At 42.1% G+C, this 16,407-nt stretch overlaps 1 long non-coding RNA gene across 1 annotated transcript in view; it reads left to right on the forward strand.

The window, feature by feature from the left end:
- The first annotated feature begins 666 nt into the window (after window positions 1-666).
- LOC117879405 overlaps window positions 667-16,407 on the forward strand; it is a 31,233-nt gene continuing 15,492 nt past the window's right edge. The window contains exons 1-2 of the long non-coding RNA XR_004646258.1: window positions 667-873; window positions 3,512-3,622. This is a non-coding gene — a long non-coding RNA (uncharacterized LOC117879405). The remainder of the gene's footprint in view (window positions 874-3,511; window positions 3,623-16,407) is intronic.

Genomic DNA, 16,407 nt, shown 5'->3' on the forward strand with positions numbered 1-16,407 from the left:
ATCAACTTTCAAAAGTAATAGACACATCTCTAATAAATAAGTTCTGTATTATCTTTAGGGCTAAGCACTGGGTATTTCTTGCTTATGCCTAGACAATTGAAATAAGATGTTTTGACTCCCCTGCGCTTCTCCCCCCCCGAAAAAAATTCTGGTAAAATCAACTTGATTTGTCAAAGCATTTCCATTTCAACTGAACCACATATTCTGACACATGGTGATTCTTTGACCAGCTCTAAATATAACTTCACATTTCTCTCTCTCCCTTTCATTGCTACTTATTCCAAAAGAACTGTTAGCTTTCTACAACAGGAGAAAAAAATGAGTGCCAACTCTCCCCATGATTTGGATGTATAAAACAAATAACCTTTCTCACTAAATATCAATATGAAAAAAAAAATCCAAATTAGCCCTTTCCCCACCCCTGTGTTTGATATTTTGAAAAACATAATACTCAAACAATATTGCTGCCACGTGAAAAAATGTAATCTTGGAAGCAGCAGAGGAAGGAAAATCAGACTCATGGCTGCAGCTAAATATTCCCAGTTCAATTTCAGTATCTTTTTTACTTAGCTGGAAACAATGCAACAACTCCCTTCTTCGGGCTAGAAAAGCACTGCACTAATATATGATATGCTCAGTGGATTTCTAGCCTTATTCACATGACAATATACAGTAGCCCTACAGATACTGATGTGCGTTTAGCAATGTACATCTGGTATGACTTATCTATGGACAATTTAGCAAATTAGACTAATGAATTACAACTTCACTGTCAGTCTTTAGTGCAGCAGGGTTGCAATGAGATGGCTGTCACCCCAAGGGAGTGGAGATTGGAGTTTAGGATTGGAAGCCAGCTAAGCAAAATAAGACCTGGTGAGTAGTTCCATTGACTTCGGTGGGATTACTGACTTGAGCAGAGATAAATGAGTGTGTAGGTTGCGGAAGGATGATGAGTCCTATGATCATAATGTTGTTTACTAATAAGTAATTGTTGACAATTCTATCTGTAGGGGTGTGGTTGTGTCCCATGTAGCACCAGTATTGAATTCACAGATATTCTACCACATACAGTAGTAGAGGGAATCCTTCGGGAGTTTCTTTGTGTGGGTGGGAGAAGAGGAAATGGAATGATCCCTTTAAGTATTTCAATATAATAAAATATATGCCAATAACATAAAAATAGGAACACCCCTATTTACAGTGTGCTTTGTGTTTAGATTTGGAGTATTTTAAATGCTTATACCATACAGTATTTTGTTTTCTATCCAAATGCTAGGAATAGGCTTTCTGCCCACTTCCAGCATAACTGCTGATTGAGGCAAATACTGCCAGCTGCTGAATGTTAACCTTTGTTTTTGCTAAAACATTTCCACATATTACCAGAGTAAGCACGTATTTTATTTAGAGGGTTCAATGATCTCATATCATTTAAATGGGTTGAGTTGTACTAGGACCAGGCCCCAACAAATGTTGACTTTAGTCAGTCTGATGGACTGCATGTATCAGTGAAGTAATCCAATCTGAATGGAATCCAGACTGCCTCAGACTCTGCTCTTCTAACCATCTGAACTGAATCTGAATCTAAACCTCTATTACCATGGAAAATGGACAAGGAAAGGTGCAGATAATGCTAGAAAAGATAAGAGAAATTATTAGCAAAACTACAGTTGATTAAATACTATTTTGTTAAATAATTCATTTGATTAATTTCACAACATGTTTTGAATGTATTTGATACATTTTGTTTTCATCACTTGCCCTCCTTACAGAACTAATTGAATTTTTAGTGAATATATATTCACTTGAGGGCTCAATCATGGTTTTGCCATGTGCCCAGACTAAGGGACAATGTATTTTACCCTTGCCACAAGAGCAGCCCAGGAGAGAGCGATTGTGTGTCTGTGTCACAATCTTTCTCCCTATTTCCCCACCTCAGGGAGGAAGTAAATAGAATCAAGCCTGTAGTCAGTGCAGTGTATGTTCCCCAGTGCACCGGCTCAGCTTCATTGACTGGCATGTTGTGGGATGGCACAAGTCACGGCTCCATCCAGTTCACACCCCACTGCACTCTCCCCACTCACTAGCACGAGTGGGTGACATAGCTCTGCTAAATCTACTTTTGCCTCTTGCACTGCTGGACTACAGTTTGGTCTTGAATAATTTCCTTGGCAAATTCCACCGTATTTTTCAAATGATGAATGATTCCTCTTCATTAATTATTTGCTGTCCTGTAATAAGAACCATGGTAGGCTTGCAAAATATAAAGCAAGGGTCTGAACTTCAGTGCAGAGATCTACTGACTTTTGAACCTAGTTAAGGACTAATTTTCTTTCTGTGTTTAGTTATGACATGTTGATGCTGTTGAAGGCAAATAGTCTTCTGATCACTTCCATCCACTCAATTATGAAAAGTACTGACTAACACTTTAAAAAAATCCTGAACAATTGCCCTCATTTTATTGCAGTTAAAGATCTGTCTGTTTTTATTGTCATCTCCTGTTTAAAACGTATTGATAAATTTGCTGTGAAGAAGAAAAAGCAGCAATGGCTTTGTGGCGATAGCCTTGGTGAGAGAGCAACAGCTTTGTGCTGAGTGTTGTACAATGACAATAGTGCCCAAGCCTGTGGCAAAAATTCCAATAGGTGAGCAAGGGGTATATGGATATACCAAGGGCCAGTGCAAGGAAGTTTCGCGCCATAGGCAAAACTTCCACCTTGCGCCCCCCCCCCCCCCCCCGGCAGCTCCCCCCCCCCCCGCCCTGACGCGCCCCCCCCCACCGTACCCCCCCCCCCCGACCTGAGGCGCCCCCCTCCCCCACGGCAGTTCCCCACCCCCCGGGAGCCGTGCGGCAGCTCCCCACCCCAGCTCACCTCTGCTCCGCCTCCTCCCTGAGCATGCCACCCCCGCTCTAATTCTCCTCCCCTCCCAGGCTTGTGGCGCCAAACAGCTGATTGGCGCTGCAAGCCTGGGAAGCGGGAGAAGTGGAGCGGCGACCGCGCGCTCGGGGAGGGGGCGTAGGAACACTGTAAAAAAAAATTGGGGGCACTGCTTTTTGGCGCCCCCAAATCTTGGCGCCCTAGGCAACCCCCTAGTTTGCCTTAATGGTAGCACCGGCCCAGGATATACCAGTAAAACATATTTCACAAGCCTGAGGATGGGATAGTGTAGTAACTCCTAGTATAAATACTGTGTGGTTACATAGGCAGTATGACTAATCACCATTTAGAAGAAGCAGCTCCCAGTTCTGTTTACCTTGCATTTGCATGAGGTAGGAATTAAGCATTAATATATATCTTAAGACAACTTACTTATATATGTATTCAATTTGTGTGTTAAGCCAAACTAAATTATACTTAAGGTTGAAAAAATATAGATTATGTGGAGATGCAACAGAGAGGTTCTGGGAACAGAATCATGCCTAGCCCAGCACAGGTCACCCACTTAGGCACTCTGTGCTGGCTACAACAGCCCCCACAGCCATTGTAGCCTTCCCCTCTGTATTTGTTTGTAGTGCCATGTGTAGACCCACAAGACCATGTCCTTGTCACTCTCCACCTGACCCACAATGCCCCACTGTACACTGGCATGGAGAGTCCTGAGGACCGCTGCTTTGTGATGCACAGTAAGTAACATAATCTCTTTGTACTGCTCTTTACGGCCTAGCCTTCCTGAACAGGAGAAACTTGGCATTTCCTCTGTATTTTGTCCACTTGTGGTAGAAGGACCAGACAGGATTTCAGGCTAAATGGTGAGGCTAAAAACATTGTCTCTCAGAAAAAATAACTTTTTTACTGTAGTGTGTTGTTTTATGAAAACAGAAGTCCTGTTAAACATTAGACATCTCAATTCAAGTAAAATATTCTGGAGTAACATCCTTGACCAGTCTTTCCAGCTGATGGACAATGCTGCTGCTTTTGCATTATTCAGATTTTCAATTTATCACTGATTATTATTTTTTGTATTATAGTAGCACTTAGAGACCCCAACTGAGATTAGGGCTCATGGTACAAAGACTTAGTGTGAGACAGTCCCTGCCCCCAAAGAGCTTACAATCTAAATTTACAAGACAGACAAAGGATGTTTATTATATACAAATGTAACCGTGTGTATATATAACAATATATATGCTATATCAGATGTGGAATAATGTATACACCCAGCCAATATATTTAATTGGTTATTTAAAAAAAAGTTATTTAAATATGTAATTATAAACTAAACTATTCCCCAGTATTACAACCCAATTATGAACATTTAGGCTAGTTGTCACAGTTTGATTGGGACAATCCCTAAGTCATAACAATCATAACAGTGCCATAAGCATAATGATACACATCTGGGGTCAGGCCCTGCAATCCTTACTCAGGCAACATTTTTGTTGACTTGACAGGGAAGGAGGATGCTGATTCTTTATTCCTAGCACACCCAACATGTTCACTGAAGTCAGTAGAAATTTTGGGTATGTAAGCAGTGGCGGATTAGCCAATGGGCCCATAGGGCCCATGCCCAGGAGCCCTGGCCAACTGGGGGGCCCTAGAAAAATTGGCACCCTGCCCCCAACAAACAAGCAGCAGGTGGGGCAGGGCAGGGAAAGCACCCACACCCTGATCCCATTTCCCAGCAGAAGCTCTAGACAGCAGGAGAAGCCCCAGCACCCAGACCCCAGATGCGGCCCCGGGACTGGAGGAGCTCTGGATCCCTGCCACGACCCCAGGGCTGGGGGAGCTCTCACTCCCCGCTGCAGCCCCAGGGCCCTGGCGAGGGGGACAGAAAGCAGCGAATGGGTTGCGGGGCCGTAGTGGGGGGGGGTGGCAGAATAGGGCAGGACTGTGGGTGAAACTGGGACAGGGCAGTGAGGGAAGTGACAGAATGGGGTGGGGCCATGGGTGGAATAGGGATGGGGCTGGGGGGGAAGGGGTAGAACAGGGTGGGTCTGTGGATGGGGCCGCAGGCAGAAGGGGTGGGACTGCAAATGGAAGAGGTGGGGAGGCCCCCCCCCCACTTGCTCTGGCCAAGGGCCCCATGAAATCTTAATCTGCCTCTGTGTGTAAGGAATGAAGGGGTGTTTAAAGTCCCTGAGGTAAGAATTTCAGGATTTGGCCTTTGGGACCTGCGTGTAAATGGAAGTCATTTTTTGTAACCCATGTGGATATTTTGAATGTCATGCCCTCAAGTCACCATTCCAAATTGTTGCAGTTAAACGGGAGGGAATTGATCAGCTTGCCCAGCCGAGATGCTGTAAAGTTCTATAACAAGCCAGTTTGACTGTGAAGAGAGTAGGGCTTGTATCTGATTTACCGATCACACAACTAAGAGTCTTCAAGCACAATGTGATTTTTATAATGATCTGTCAATGCATAGTCTTGTTATTATGGATTTGATCCATAATCTTTGTTTCTTTTTTAAAGGTGCAATGAAAATTAAGTTTCATGGTTAGTTTTTATCAACTTTACATTCATGTTATCTCCACAGAATCCACACAAAAACCCATGACAAGAAAATGTTTGCTGTAAACTGAAAAGGCTTAGGGCCAAATTATGCTTTGATGAGTATCTCATGCAACCCAGCTGAGTTCAGTGGGTTGGATTAGGTATAAATGAGGTCACATTTTCACCCTTAGACTGACCTTCTTTGAATTAAACATCCAATAAAGCATGGGACTTTTTAAAAATAAGATGCTAGCTTTTAAAATAATCTTTATATAAATGCATTATTTTAATCCAGAGAATCTCTCTCTCTCTCTCCCTCTTTCTGTCCACTCTCTGCCAAAACCATTAGTCTAGTTTCTTTAGCTATTTTAATGATTTACAGAAACTTCCTGTTATTTTTCAGTGGTAGGAAACACCCGTTCTAAGACAAAGTTTGTGTTTAACCACATAAGAATTAACCCTATTAGATATTTTACAGATAAAACTTAGACGGCCACAACCTCAGTTAGTGTAAATTGGTGTAGCTCACAAGTTTACAATAATTGAGAAACTACCCCAGAGAAACATAAAGAAATAAACTGATTCCCTTTTCTTAAAGGAATTCAAGAAGTACAACAAGCTGCACTCGCTGTAGGGAAGTTTCAGTTAGAGAAATCTTTAAGGCCATCTTACGTTCTCCTTCAATTTCCTCTTTTCTGCGGTGATGCCAACAAAAACCTTGACAATTGTAAGGCAGCTGGTGAGTCCACTGCTTTTCATACCAATGAGTATAGTTTCCTTGTTTCCTTGTGCTTTCACCATATGTTTGTTTTATTTACCTGTTGCCTGTGGTCTCATAGAGTACGACAGCATTTTGGAGTGAGTGGGAGCAAGCCTCCCAGCCCAAATCAACAGACTTGGGCTAGCGAGGCTCACACCAGCGCTCTTAAAAATAGCTGTATAGACACAGCTCTTTGAAATTGCAGCTTGGGCTCTGAAGCTCACCCCTCTCGCTAAGCTTTAGATCCTGAGTGCCAGCCTGAGGCACAACTTCAAAGCTCTATCTATACAGTTATTTTTAGTGCCCTAACATGAGCCCCGCTACCCCAAGTCTGTTGATCCAGGCTGAGAGGCTCACCCCCACTTGTCCCAAAACGCTGTGAAGACATGCCCAGAGATGGCTTGGACTGTAAGTATTATGGGACAGGGATCACATTTTTGTTAAGTTTGTGCAGTGCCTAGCACAAGGGAGCTGGTGCCTCTGGGCACTACCATGAATAAATAAATAGAGGTTCAGAGTGATTGCGTGAACAAAACAGCTGTCTTGGTTTGGAAGCATAGTGAAAACCAAAACTTTTCCAATGTGAGACGTCTATTGTATTATTTTATTTGCATCTATACAATGTACCAGCACCTGCAGTATAATGAACTTCTTATATGGGGCAGTTCCCTCTGCCAACCAACCCACGGACACTTTTCCTTCACATAAAGTGTTTTCTATGTTAGAGAGTCAAAAGTCTTCAGTTCAAATCTCATTGCCTCTTCTTGTTTATGTTGTATGTATGGAGGTGTGATGGTTTGAACTTAACTCAGAGAACTTGTTCCAGTCTGATGGGTTTGAATGTGTGGCCCAAATTTTCAAACCTGGTAATTTACTCTGCATGTGCAATGTGAGCGCAAATAGCTGTTGCATGCACACACAGAGAAACCCATACACAGGCATTTTCTTGTGCAACATGAACAAATTAAATATCCCATTGAGGTCAAGGTGGATGAGGTAATATCTTTTATTGGACCAACTTCTGTTAGTGAAAGAGACAAGCTTTCAAGCTACACAAAGCTCTTCTTCAAGTCTGGGCAAGGTACTCAGTGTCACAGATAAATATGAGGTGGAACAGATTGTTAAGCATAAGGAGTTAACACATGTTGCAAGAAACCATTCAAAATGAAGTGGGCAATTGAGATGTCTGCAATCAGGACAAAGGCGAATTAGTGGGTTACAGATTGTTGTAATGAGTTATAAAACCAGTCTCTCTACTGAGTCCAAGATTTTTGGTGTCCAAAGGAGTAAATTAATTTAAGCTTCCAGGCTCATTTTTTGAAGGTGTTGTTCAGGTTTCTTTGAGGATGAGGACTGAGAGGTCAGATATGGAATGATCATTTTGTGAAGTGTTTGCCCACAGGTGACATGGAGTTTTTGTCTTTTCTCATTTTTCTGTGTGAGCTCATTTGAGAGTATCTGCTTTTCCCTACATGGTTGTTGTCGGGGCATCTGATGCTCTGGATGAGGCGGCATGATGTGATAGACATGCAAATGACCCAGGTGTCTTGAAAGGTGATATTGTGGGGGTATTGATCATTGTAACAATGAAGATATGGCTACAGGTTTTGCATCTGTTGTTATGGCAGAGTCTGGTGCTGCTTTGAGTTGGTGTGTCCTGGTCCGTGTGGAGCTTGCTTCTGATGATGAGCTTGGCCCGAAGAAGAGGTTGGGGAAAGATTTATTTCAGGATGTGGTCCCCATCAAGTATGGGCTGTAATTGTTTGATGATATCATGTATGGGGTGGTAGGTGACAACTAGGGATATGTGATCCATGAGGGTTTTTTCCATATATTGAAGCAGGTTCTCTCAGGGAAATAAGGTGGCCAATTCCATGATGTGCTCTACTTCTCTAGTGGCATTGCTGAATATAACCGCCACACTAAGAGTTTTAGCAAGACATTTACTGGACCATAGAAGGGATGTACATGAATATGAATTAGACAAATACTGTGGGTTTGAAACCCAAATTCTACAGATATTCAAGTAAAATATGTTTTTTATACAGGAAAACAGATCGGTGGCTCAGAAGACTTTGATTTGGGAACAGACCATTCTTGTAACAGCCCTTTCTGCTTAATGGTGGATAGGGCTGAATTTCCAAAAAGAAGTGTGAGTAAGGACCCAAGGGCCTTGAAATTACTGAGTTTAGAGCTAGATTAAACCTATTAGGTCATCTCTTTCATCTCCTTGTGCATGAAAGAATGATCCCTATAGTATAGTTTTATTGCTTTGTCCAATAATGATTTTAAATGTCTCAGCAGTGGAGATTCCACTGATTACCCAGAAGGACTATTCTACAGCCCAAAGTGTCTGTCTCATTGTTATTAAAGGTTGCCCCCTTAATCAAGCTAAATTTTCATTTGTTTTAAAAAAGTTGATTTACCATTTTAAGATACATCATTCAATAACTAAAATCAAGACTCACATTTCAGTTAAGATTCAATAATATTGGAAAAAAGATATGCTCAAAACCTTGAATACATTTGAAAGGCTTCAAAAGAAACAGTGGAGTTAAAATGAAGAAAATCTAAAGATGTCAGAGATCTAAAAACCAGAAGACGGACACATTAATAACAGTAAATATAACAATTCCAGGCTTTTACAAAATAGCATAGCAAAAGATTAAAATACCTAATTTAAAATCAGATCAAACTTAATTAAAGTCAGTCATACTGCTAATTTATTGCTAGAATAATTATTAGGAAAAATATTAATAGCCTTTAAAATACATTCAAACTCAATCAAATTGAGGTAGCAGTGAGTTGGATAGCTCCCCTTTAGTATCAGACTCACTGCTATCTTTACAAGTTAATTACACAAAGAAAAGCCTCAGCTTCAAAGAAATAAAAACCATTTCCCCACCTATATAAGGCATAGATGCCGGAACTAGGAGTGATGGGGGTGCTGCTGCACTTCCTGGCTTGAAGTGGTTTCCAACATATACAGAGTTTACCATTTGGTTCAATGGCTCTCAGCACCCCCCACTATACAAATTGTTCCACCACCCATGACATAAGGCGAAGTTTGTATGGAAGCAAAACTGAGTCCGTAAGATTTAAAGATATAAATTTTGCTTGTAAGAACCTACATTTTTCTTTTGGAGCCAGTGTGGTCTTTGATTCATCATATCAGATATATGATCATTTTAATTCAGACAAGAAATATTAACCCCCCACCCCCCACCTGATTTATTAACCTTTCATGACCAACAGACTGTGAAAAAGCAGCCAGGCATGTGTGTGTGGTGGGCTTTGTTGAGAGCATATATACAGTACCATTATAAGAAATGCAAAAAAGGCTTGGCTAATTGTAGAGTTGGATTGAAGCAGGTGCTTGGGGCGGCCGCTCTGGAGAGGGGCAGCACGTCCAGGTATTCGGCGGCAATTCGGCGGACGGTCCCTCACTCCGCCTGGGAGCGAAGGACCTCCCACCAAATTGCCGCCGCAGATCGCGATCGCGGCTTTTTTTTGTTTTGTTTTGTTTTGGCTGCTTGGGGCGGCCAAAACCCTGGAGCCGGCCCTGGATTGAAGTCCCCAGTAGGATTCAAAAATCAGTCATAGATTTATACAAATACTCCCCTTTCACAACCCTTGGGAAAAATCAGCAAAAACACGTTATTGATCTTAAGAAGGTTTTCTATCCCTCCCCTTTCCCTTTTGTCTGCTGTCTTTAGTCCTCTTTTATCTGCCCTAACTTTTACAATTTTTATTGCTTTCTTGAACTTCATTGTTTATTTCAGAACTTCTCTCTAGATCTGACATCTTCCTAGTATTAATTTTAACCAATTACTTCTAACTGTATTTCACCCTAACTAAGTCTCCAATTTATGCCATTCAAATACATGGAGACAGACGGTATTATCTCTCTGAGTTGTTCAATGCCAAAGCTAAGTATTTAGCTCTTTTATTCTTTCCCCATATAGCAGTCTTTCCAGAGCCTTAATGTTTTATTGCTCCTCTCTGAATTCCTTCCAGTTTGTTGAATACAGTTAGCTGCTTTTTTCAGTTGTTTGTCTGCAGAGAAAGAACTTTGTGTTGCATGGGAGGGAACCTTGACTCCTTACTGTAGCTAAAAACTGCAGTACTTTTATCTGGTATTCTGGGATTGTCCATCTAGACATTGGCCACAGGTAGCTGCTGGAAGCTGGGGAATGGTGGTGATGGTGGTGTGTGTGTGGTGGGAGGGAAATAAGATTGAGTTACAGTGTTATGATGGGAGAACAAGCCCCATATGGCTCTTCAGCATAGCAAGGATGTTGTGTCTCTTCACCATGCTATGCTAGGACACTGAACATGTGCAGCACCTTGTGTTTGTGACAATTAATTTAACCCCCCAACCTTGTAGCTGAGAAAGCTGCCTTTGGAATGGCAGCACTGCCACAAAGAGAGAGAGAAATTGAAACATATGAAAAGATATTCCTAGGATCTGATTTTCAACCCCCATGCCCAAAGCCTAGGGCCATGCTAAAATGTATGAGGAATTGTGAACCTATAATTAGCAAGATCAATTACTTTACTGAACATGCAAATTGGGTATTTCTGTGTATGAATGTCCAGTTAGGCAACATATAGTCTAACCACTTGCTATGTGTGCTCACTCACAGTAGTTGTGCACACTTTTGGGAATGTTGAAAATAGATAGAATTAATAAGGAGCACTAGTGAAGCCCTTTCCCATTCAGCTCTGACACACAGCAACCTCTCATACACAATTGCAGAACTCAGTAGATCTCAAACCTAAGTGGGAAGGAGGACAGATTAATGTAATTAATTTTAAACTGTAAAGGCTGAGGATCATTCAAGAGACAAGTCTGAAATTCTAAAGAAGATTTTTTCCTTCACTCAAAATCCGCTTTAAATGCCTCAGAGATCAAACACCCATTTTGCCAAGATACAGATTTGATAAACATATCCCTTAATTTCATCTTTTTAAAAGTGCGGTTTCTTAATAAAGTTAAAGGACAAACCCTTCTAATGTCTCAATGTTCTTTCTTCTCTCTCTTACAGTTTCGTTATACTCCAGTTTTTAAACCTTGTATTGAGCAAATCAAATTGAATTGCTAAGCTGTTCATTTAATTAACTAAAAATTGCCTACTCTGTTTTATAGCTGACAATGCATGTTCTCATTCAGTGAACATTCTAAATGTGCAGCTGTAACATACTGCATTTTTTCAGAAGCACAGAAATACCCATGAATTTATGCTTGTACAAATGTGTGCCCAGATTGAAACTAACATGAGAGCCTGACTTTCCAGGGTGTATATAGGAGCATGCATTGTGAGCACGTCATGTTCAGTTCTTACTTATGTATGTAGTACAGGGGTCGGCAACCTCTGGCACACGGCTCGCCAGGGTAAGCACCCTGGCGGGCTGGGCCAGTTTGTTTACTTGCCGCGTCCACAGGTTCGGCCAATCATGGCTCCCACTGGCCGCGGTTCGCCGCTCCAGGCCAATGGGGGCTGTGAGAAGCGGCACGGGCCGAGGGATGTGCTAGCTGCGGCTTCCCGCAGCCCCCATTGGCCTGGAGTGATGAACCACGGCCAGTGGGAGCCACAATTGGCCGAACATGTAGATGCGGCAGGTAAACAAACTGTCCCTGCCCGACAGGGTGTATACCCTGGCGAGCCATGTGCCAGAGGTTGCTGACCCCTGATGTCACATAATTTTTAAAAGATTCAACCCTGAGTTTGTACTGACAACTTAGCACTAGATAACTGAGCTCAGGATTTTGCGCTGGAGGCCCATTCTGATAATCAGGCCTCAGGGGTTAAAAATTCAGTTAATCCAAAAAAATAATTGCTTTCAGGTTTAGTACAATTTGTACTAGCAAAAATTTCTCCTCCTTAACGATGATAAAGGACTTTGAGGTTTTGCAAAAATGGTAGGACTCTTTCTCCATTTGATAAGTAAGGGCCAAAGGACTAGTACATTTGCTGATTTGCATGAATATTGATGGAGACAGGAAGGGAGGAGAGAGAAGGAGAACTCCATTTAGGGTGACCAGACAGCAAGTGTGAAAAATCGGGACGGGGGTGAGGGGTAATAGGAGCCTATATAAGAAAAAGACCCAAAAAATTGGGACTGTCCCTATAAAGTGAGGACATCTGGTCACCCTAACTCCATTGCCCTTTCCCCCTGGTGTCAGCTGGAACAGGGGCAGAAGATCCCACAACTAGGGGACAAATACCCATGGAAGAATAGGAATTTGTTTAGGCCCTCTGTCCTTAGAGTTGTCAGAGCTCCAGTTCTAGGGCAGCAGCAGCCCAATGCTGCTGAAGATCAAGGAAACCGGAAGGCGGATACAGACTAACACGGCTACCACTCTGAAACCTGTATGCTGTTCCTGTGATTTTCAGGGAGAGGGAGGAATCAGAATGGAGGCTCCTGGCTGCTCCCTAAAGAAGCCAGAATAAAGGTGGGGGCAGCTGGATGTCCCAGGAAGGTGATTAAAGTAACGGAGGAATGTTTTTGTGGGAGGCATCTCCTTTGAGGGAAGAGTTCCAGTCCCATTGTGGGGAGAAGTGGTTTTTCAGTTCAGTTTCAGAGGAGGAGACCTGATTGACAAATATTATCTGTATACACATAATCTGCTATTCACCCAGCCCCACTGCTCATTGCCCCAGGAGTGAGCAGCTCCTCCTGTCTGTATTATACCTCTGCCCTTGAGAGAGGCAGACAATAGGTCACAATTTCAAGCTGGCAAGTATTTTCCCCACTTGTTTACATTCCTGAGCATAACTGCAGTCTCCTGCTTCAGACAAGTTCTGTCTACTTTATCTAAGGATCACTCACTAAGGATACATTGTTATCATGCCTTGACTGGCAGTCAAAACAATTCACACACTAGAGAGCCCTCTCAAAAACAATGGCTATTTCAACCATCTCCAATCAAAGAGCCATAAAGAGAAGGGAGGGTGGGCATCCTTCCAGTGAACTCTCCTTTGGGAATGTTCCCATTGCATCAGTCTGGGGCATCATTAACTAAAAATGTGCAAAGATCTGGATATTTGGTTTGTATTCTTACACACCACTCTTTTAGAAATCGCCTAAACCCCATGAAAATAACAAGGCAAGAGAATAAAGATGCTCACTACATGGGGTTCTAATAAATATTCAGCTAACACTGAGGTGTGGGCAAATGTCAGTTTGTATTGGCTATACGAATACTTGGCCTGAAATTTAGACCCTGGATATATCCAGTCTAGTAAAAGAACTATGCTGATTTTTTTTTTTAAATACAGAAAATAGACACTCCCACCCCCATCTGCCCAAATGTAAGAGAAATGGAAGCAATGAAAAAAAGAAAAAGTAGTTAAGAAGGAAACACTAGAGAAAATTAGACTTGTGTGTGTGTGTGTGTGTGTGTGTGTGTGTGTGTGTGAGTGAGAGATTTGGCAATGAAGAAGGATGCAAAAAAGATGGAGGGTGAAAGTGAAAAATAAGGACAAAGGAGTGAATAGAAGGTAGAAAAATAGTTTGTAAGAACTAAGGCTGAAATCCTAGCTCTGTTGATGTCGATAGGAGTTTTGCTTTTGACTTCAGTAGGGCCAGGCATTCACCCCAGAAGTATTAGAGTTAATACTCCTCCTGGTGTAGGAGGATCTAGCAGAAAAAAAGATCTGAGGTAAAAACCGTGAAGAGTGACTTGATGTGTAAAGTAATCTGAGGAAAAGTTGAACATTTTCCAGAGTTCTTTTGCAGCAAGACTTTGAGAGATAAAAAGAGCAGAAGTGAACCAGAGCAATGGAGTGTTATCCCAGGAGTTTAAGCCTAAGTGTCAGTAGGCTAATTCTGGGTTTTCACCTCTACCTTCTTCTATCCCAGGGATCGGCAACCTTTGGCAAGCGGCTCACCAGGGTAAGCACCCTGGTGGGCCAAGCTGGTTTGTTTACCTCCCGCTAGCTGCGGTTCACTGTCCCAGGCCAATGGGTGTGGCGGGAAGTGGCGCGGGATGAGGGATGTGCTGGCCACCACTTCCTGCCGCCCCCATTGGCCTGGAGTGGCGAACCGCAGCCAGTGGGAGCTGTGATCAGCCGAACCTGCGGACGCGGCAGGTAAACAAACTGACCCGGCCTGCCATGGTGCTTACCCTGGCGAGCCACGTGCCTAAGGTTGCCGATCCCTGTTCTATCCTATTGAGATATAAGAAGGGATTACAACTGATGCTCTTGGTCTTAGAGTATCTTTGCTGATCATGGCTCTCTTGTAAACACTGTTATCAAATTGCCAGACAGTATATTAGAAAAAATATATAATCCTGCATTCAGAACAGGTATGAAAAAGCAAATTTAATATTTGTCAAAATGCTGCAATTATAAAGAATATTCAATGTTGAATCTATGTCTGTCTGAGATACTGTCTGGTCATGTACTACCCTGGAAAGTTTGGAAAATTAGCTAAACGGAGGTAAACCACAGGGATTAAAATAGGAAGAAGACTGATATTCTCTTGTTAAAAATATATTTAATGAATTTTTGGCAGTTGTGGAACTTCTGCTTGGGGTGGAAGAGAATCCCAACAAAAAAGCAGATGTTATTATATGTTATAATATGATTTCAGTGTTGCAAATAAGAAGGGAGCTAACTCAGATGTTTCCTAGACTTTGAAAATTTACCAGAGCCTTTGAGAACAAGTAGTCACTATAATGCAGGGGGAAAAGACAGGAAATTCAGAGGAAGATTTTATACCAATATATGAATTATACCATTTTAAGCCAAATTAATAATAACAGTTATTTTAAATATTGGACAACATGAGGGCCTTAAAAGTTATTAATGATGCCTTTAAAACGTTTGGGCTATATTTTCTGAAGTATGATCTTTCTTTTTTGGGTTCAATTGGCATCAGCAAAATGTATGGCCATCATTTTATGCCTCTGACTATTATTAGGGTCATAAAGCCCATTGGATTCCTCAGGGAACCCTTTGGGTAAGTCCTATACTGCAATTAAAAACCTGCAGTTGGCCTGTTTTGGGCCTACAGGGCTCAGGCTAAAGGGCTGTTTAATTGGGGTGTAGATGTTCGGGCTCAGGCTGCAGCCCAAGCTCTGGGACACAGAGATGGGAGGGTCCCAGAGCTTGGGCTGCAGCCCGAGCCTAGATATCTACACTGCAGTTAAACAGACTGATAGCCCAAGCCTGGTGAGCCCGAGTCAGCTGGCATGGGCCAGCCATGGGTTTTTAATTGCAATGTAGACATACTCTTCAACTCCATGTAGTTTCAATGCCATATCCCTGTCCACTCCATTCCATTGCTAATCCATTGTCTCAGAGAAAGATGAGAAGATGCAACACTATATCTGCATAATCAACCTGGTACTTTTCCCCCCAGAACTTTTCCCCTTCCTTGAACTTTTCTATGGAAGGGCAGAAGTTAAACACAAGGATCTAATGGAATCTTTGGGGAGTGAATGGAGTAGCATCAGAAGAAAATAACCTGTACCCTCAAATGCAGCTCTTTGTTTAAAAAAACAAAACAAAAAAACCCACTTACTAGTGCTTAATGATAAGATCCTAGCAAACTTACAATAGAAGCTGGCCCTTAATGACCAGGAATGACAAGTGTCTAGGGCATTCTACTATCTTAAGAGGTCTTTTTTCTCGTGCATAAGAGATAAACAGGATATATGCTATTCTTTTATTAGATACACATTGCATAGATGACATTGAGGGTCTCAGTATCTGTACCATAGCTTTATGACTTTTAAATGTACGTACAGATTCCTGCATTATTTATCAATTCTACTTTGAATTGCGCATTTCTATGCCTTGTGCACTTCTTTTGTCAGCCATTTACAAAATTTAACCATTTTTTCCTCCCATTGTGTTTTATTGATTTCTTTTAATTGGTCTGTGATGTTCCCCTTTGGTGTTGTCTGGACCGGTAATCTGCTAGGTCACTCCAATCCTTGACTTTGGGAGCCAGCCTTACCTGCTCTGCTTTGAGAACCCCAGCTCCTGGGCTGTTCACATACAGCATCTGGCATGTAAACTGCTCCCAGCTACTTGCAACCAAATGACACTACCCAATATATCCGATCCCAGACACAAGCCTAGGTACCTCCATCTTGCAGAGTCCAGTTATGCCTGCTGGATGCTGCAAGCTTATATGAGTTCGTCAATTTAACAAAGAAATTGATATGTACCAGGCTTGTTATCCCAAGGGGAGTCTCTGACA

This window comes from Trachemys scripta, chromosome 6, assembly GCF_013100865.1.
Source record: "Trachemys scripta elegans isolate TJP31775 chromosome 6, CAS_Tse_1.0, whole genome shotgun sequence".
In the NCBI taxonomy this organism is placed as follows: Eukaryota; Metazoa; Chordata; order Testudines; family Emydidae; genus Trachemys; species Trachemys scripta.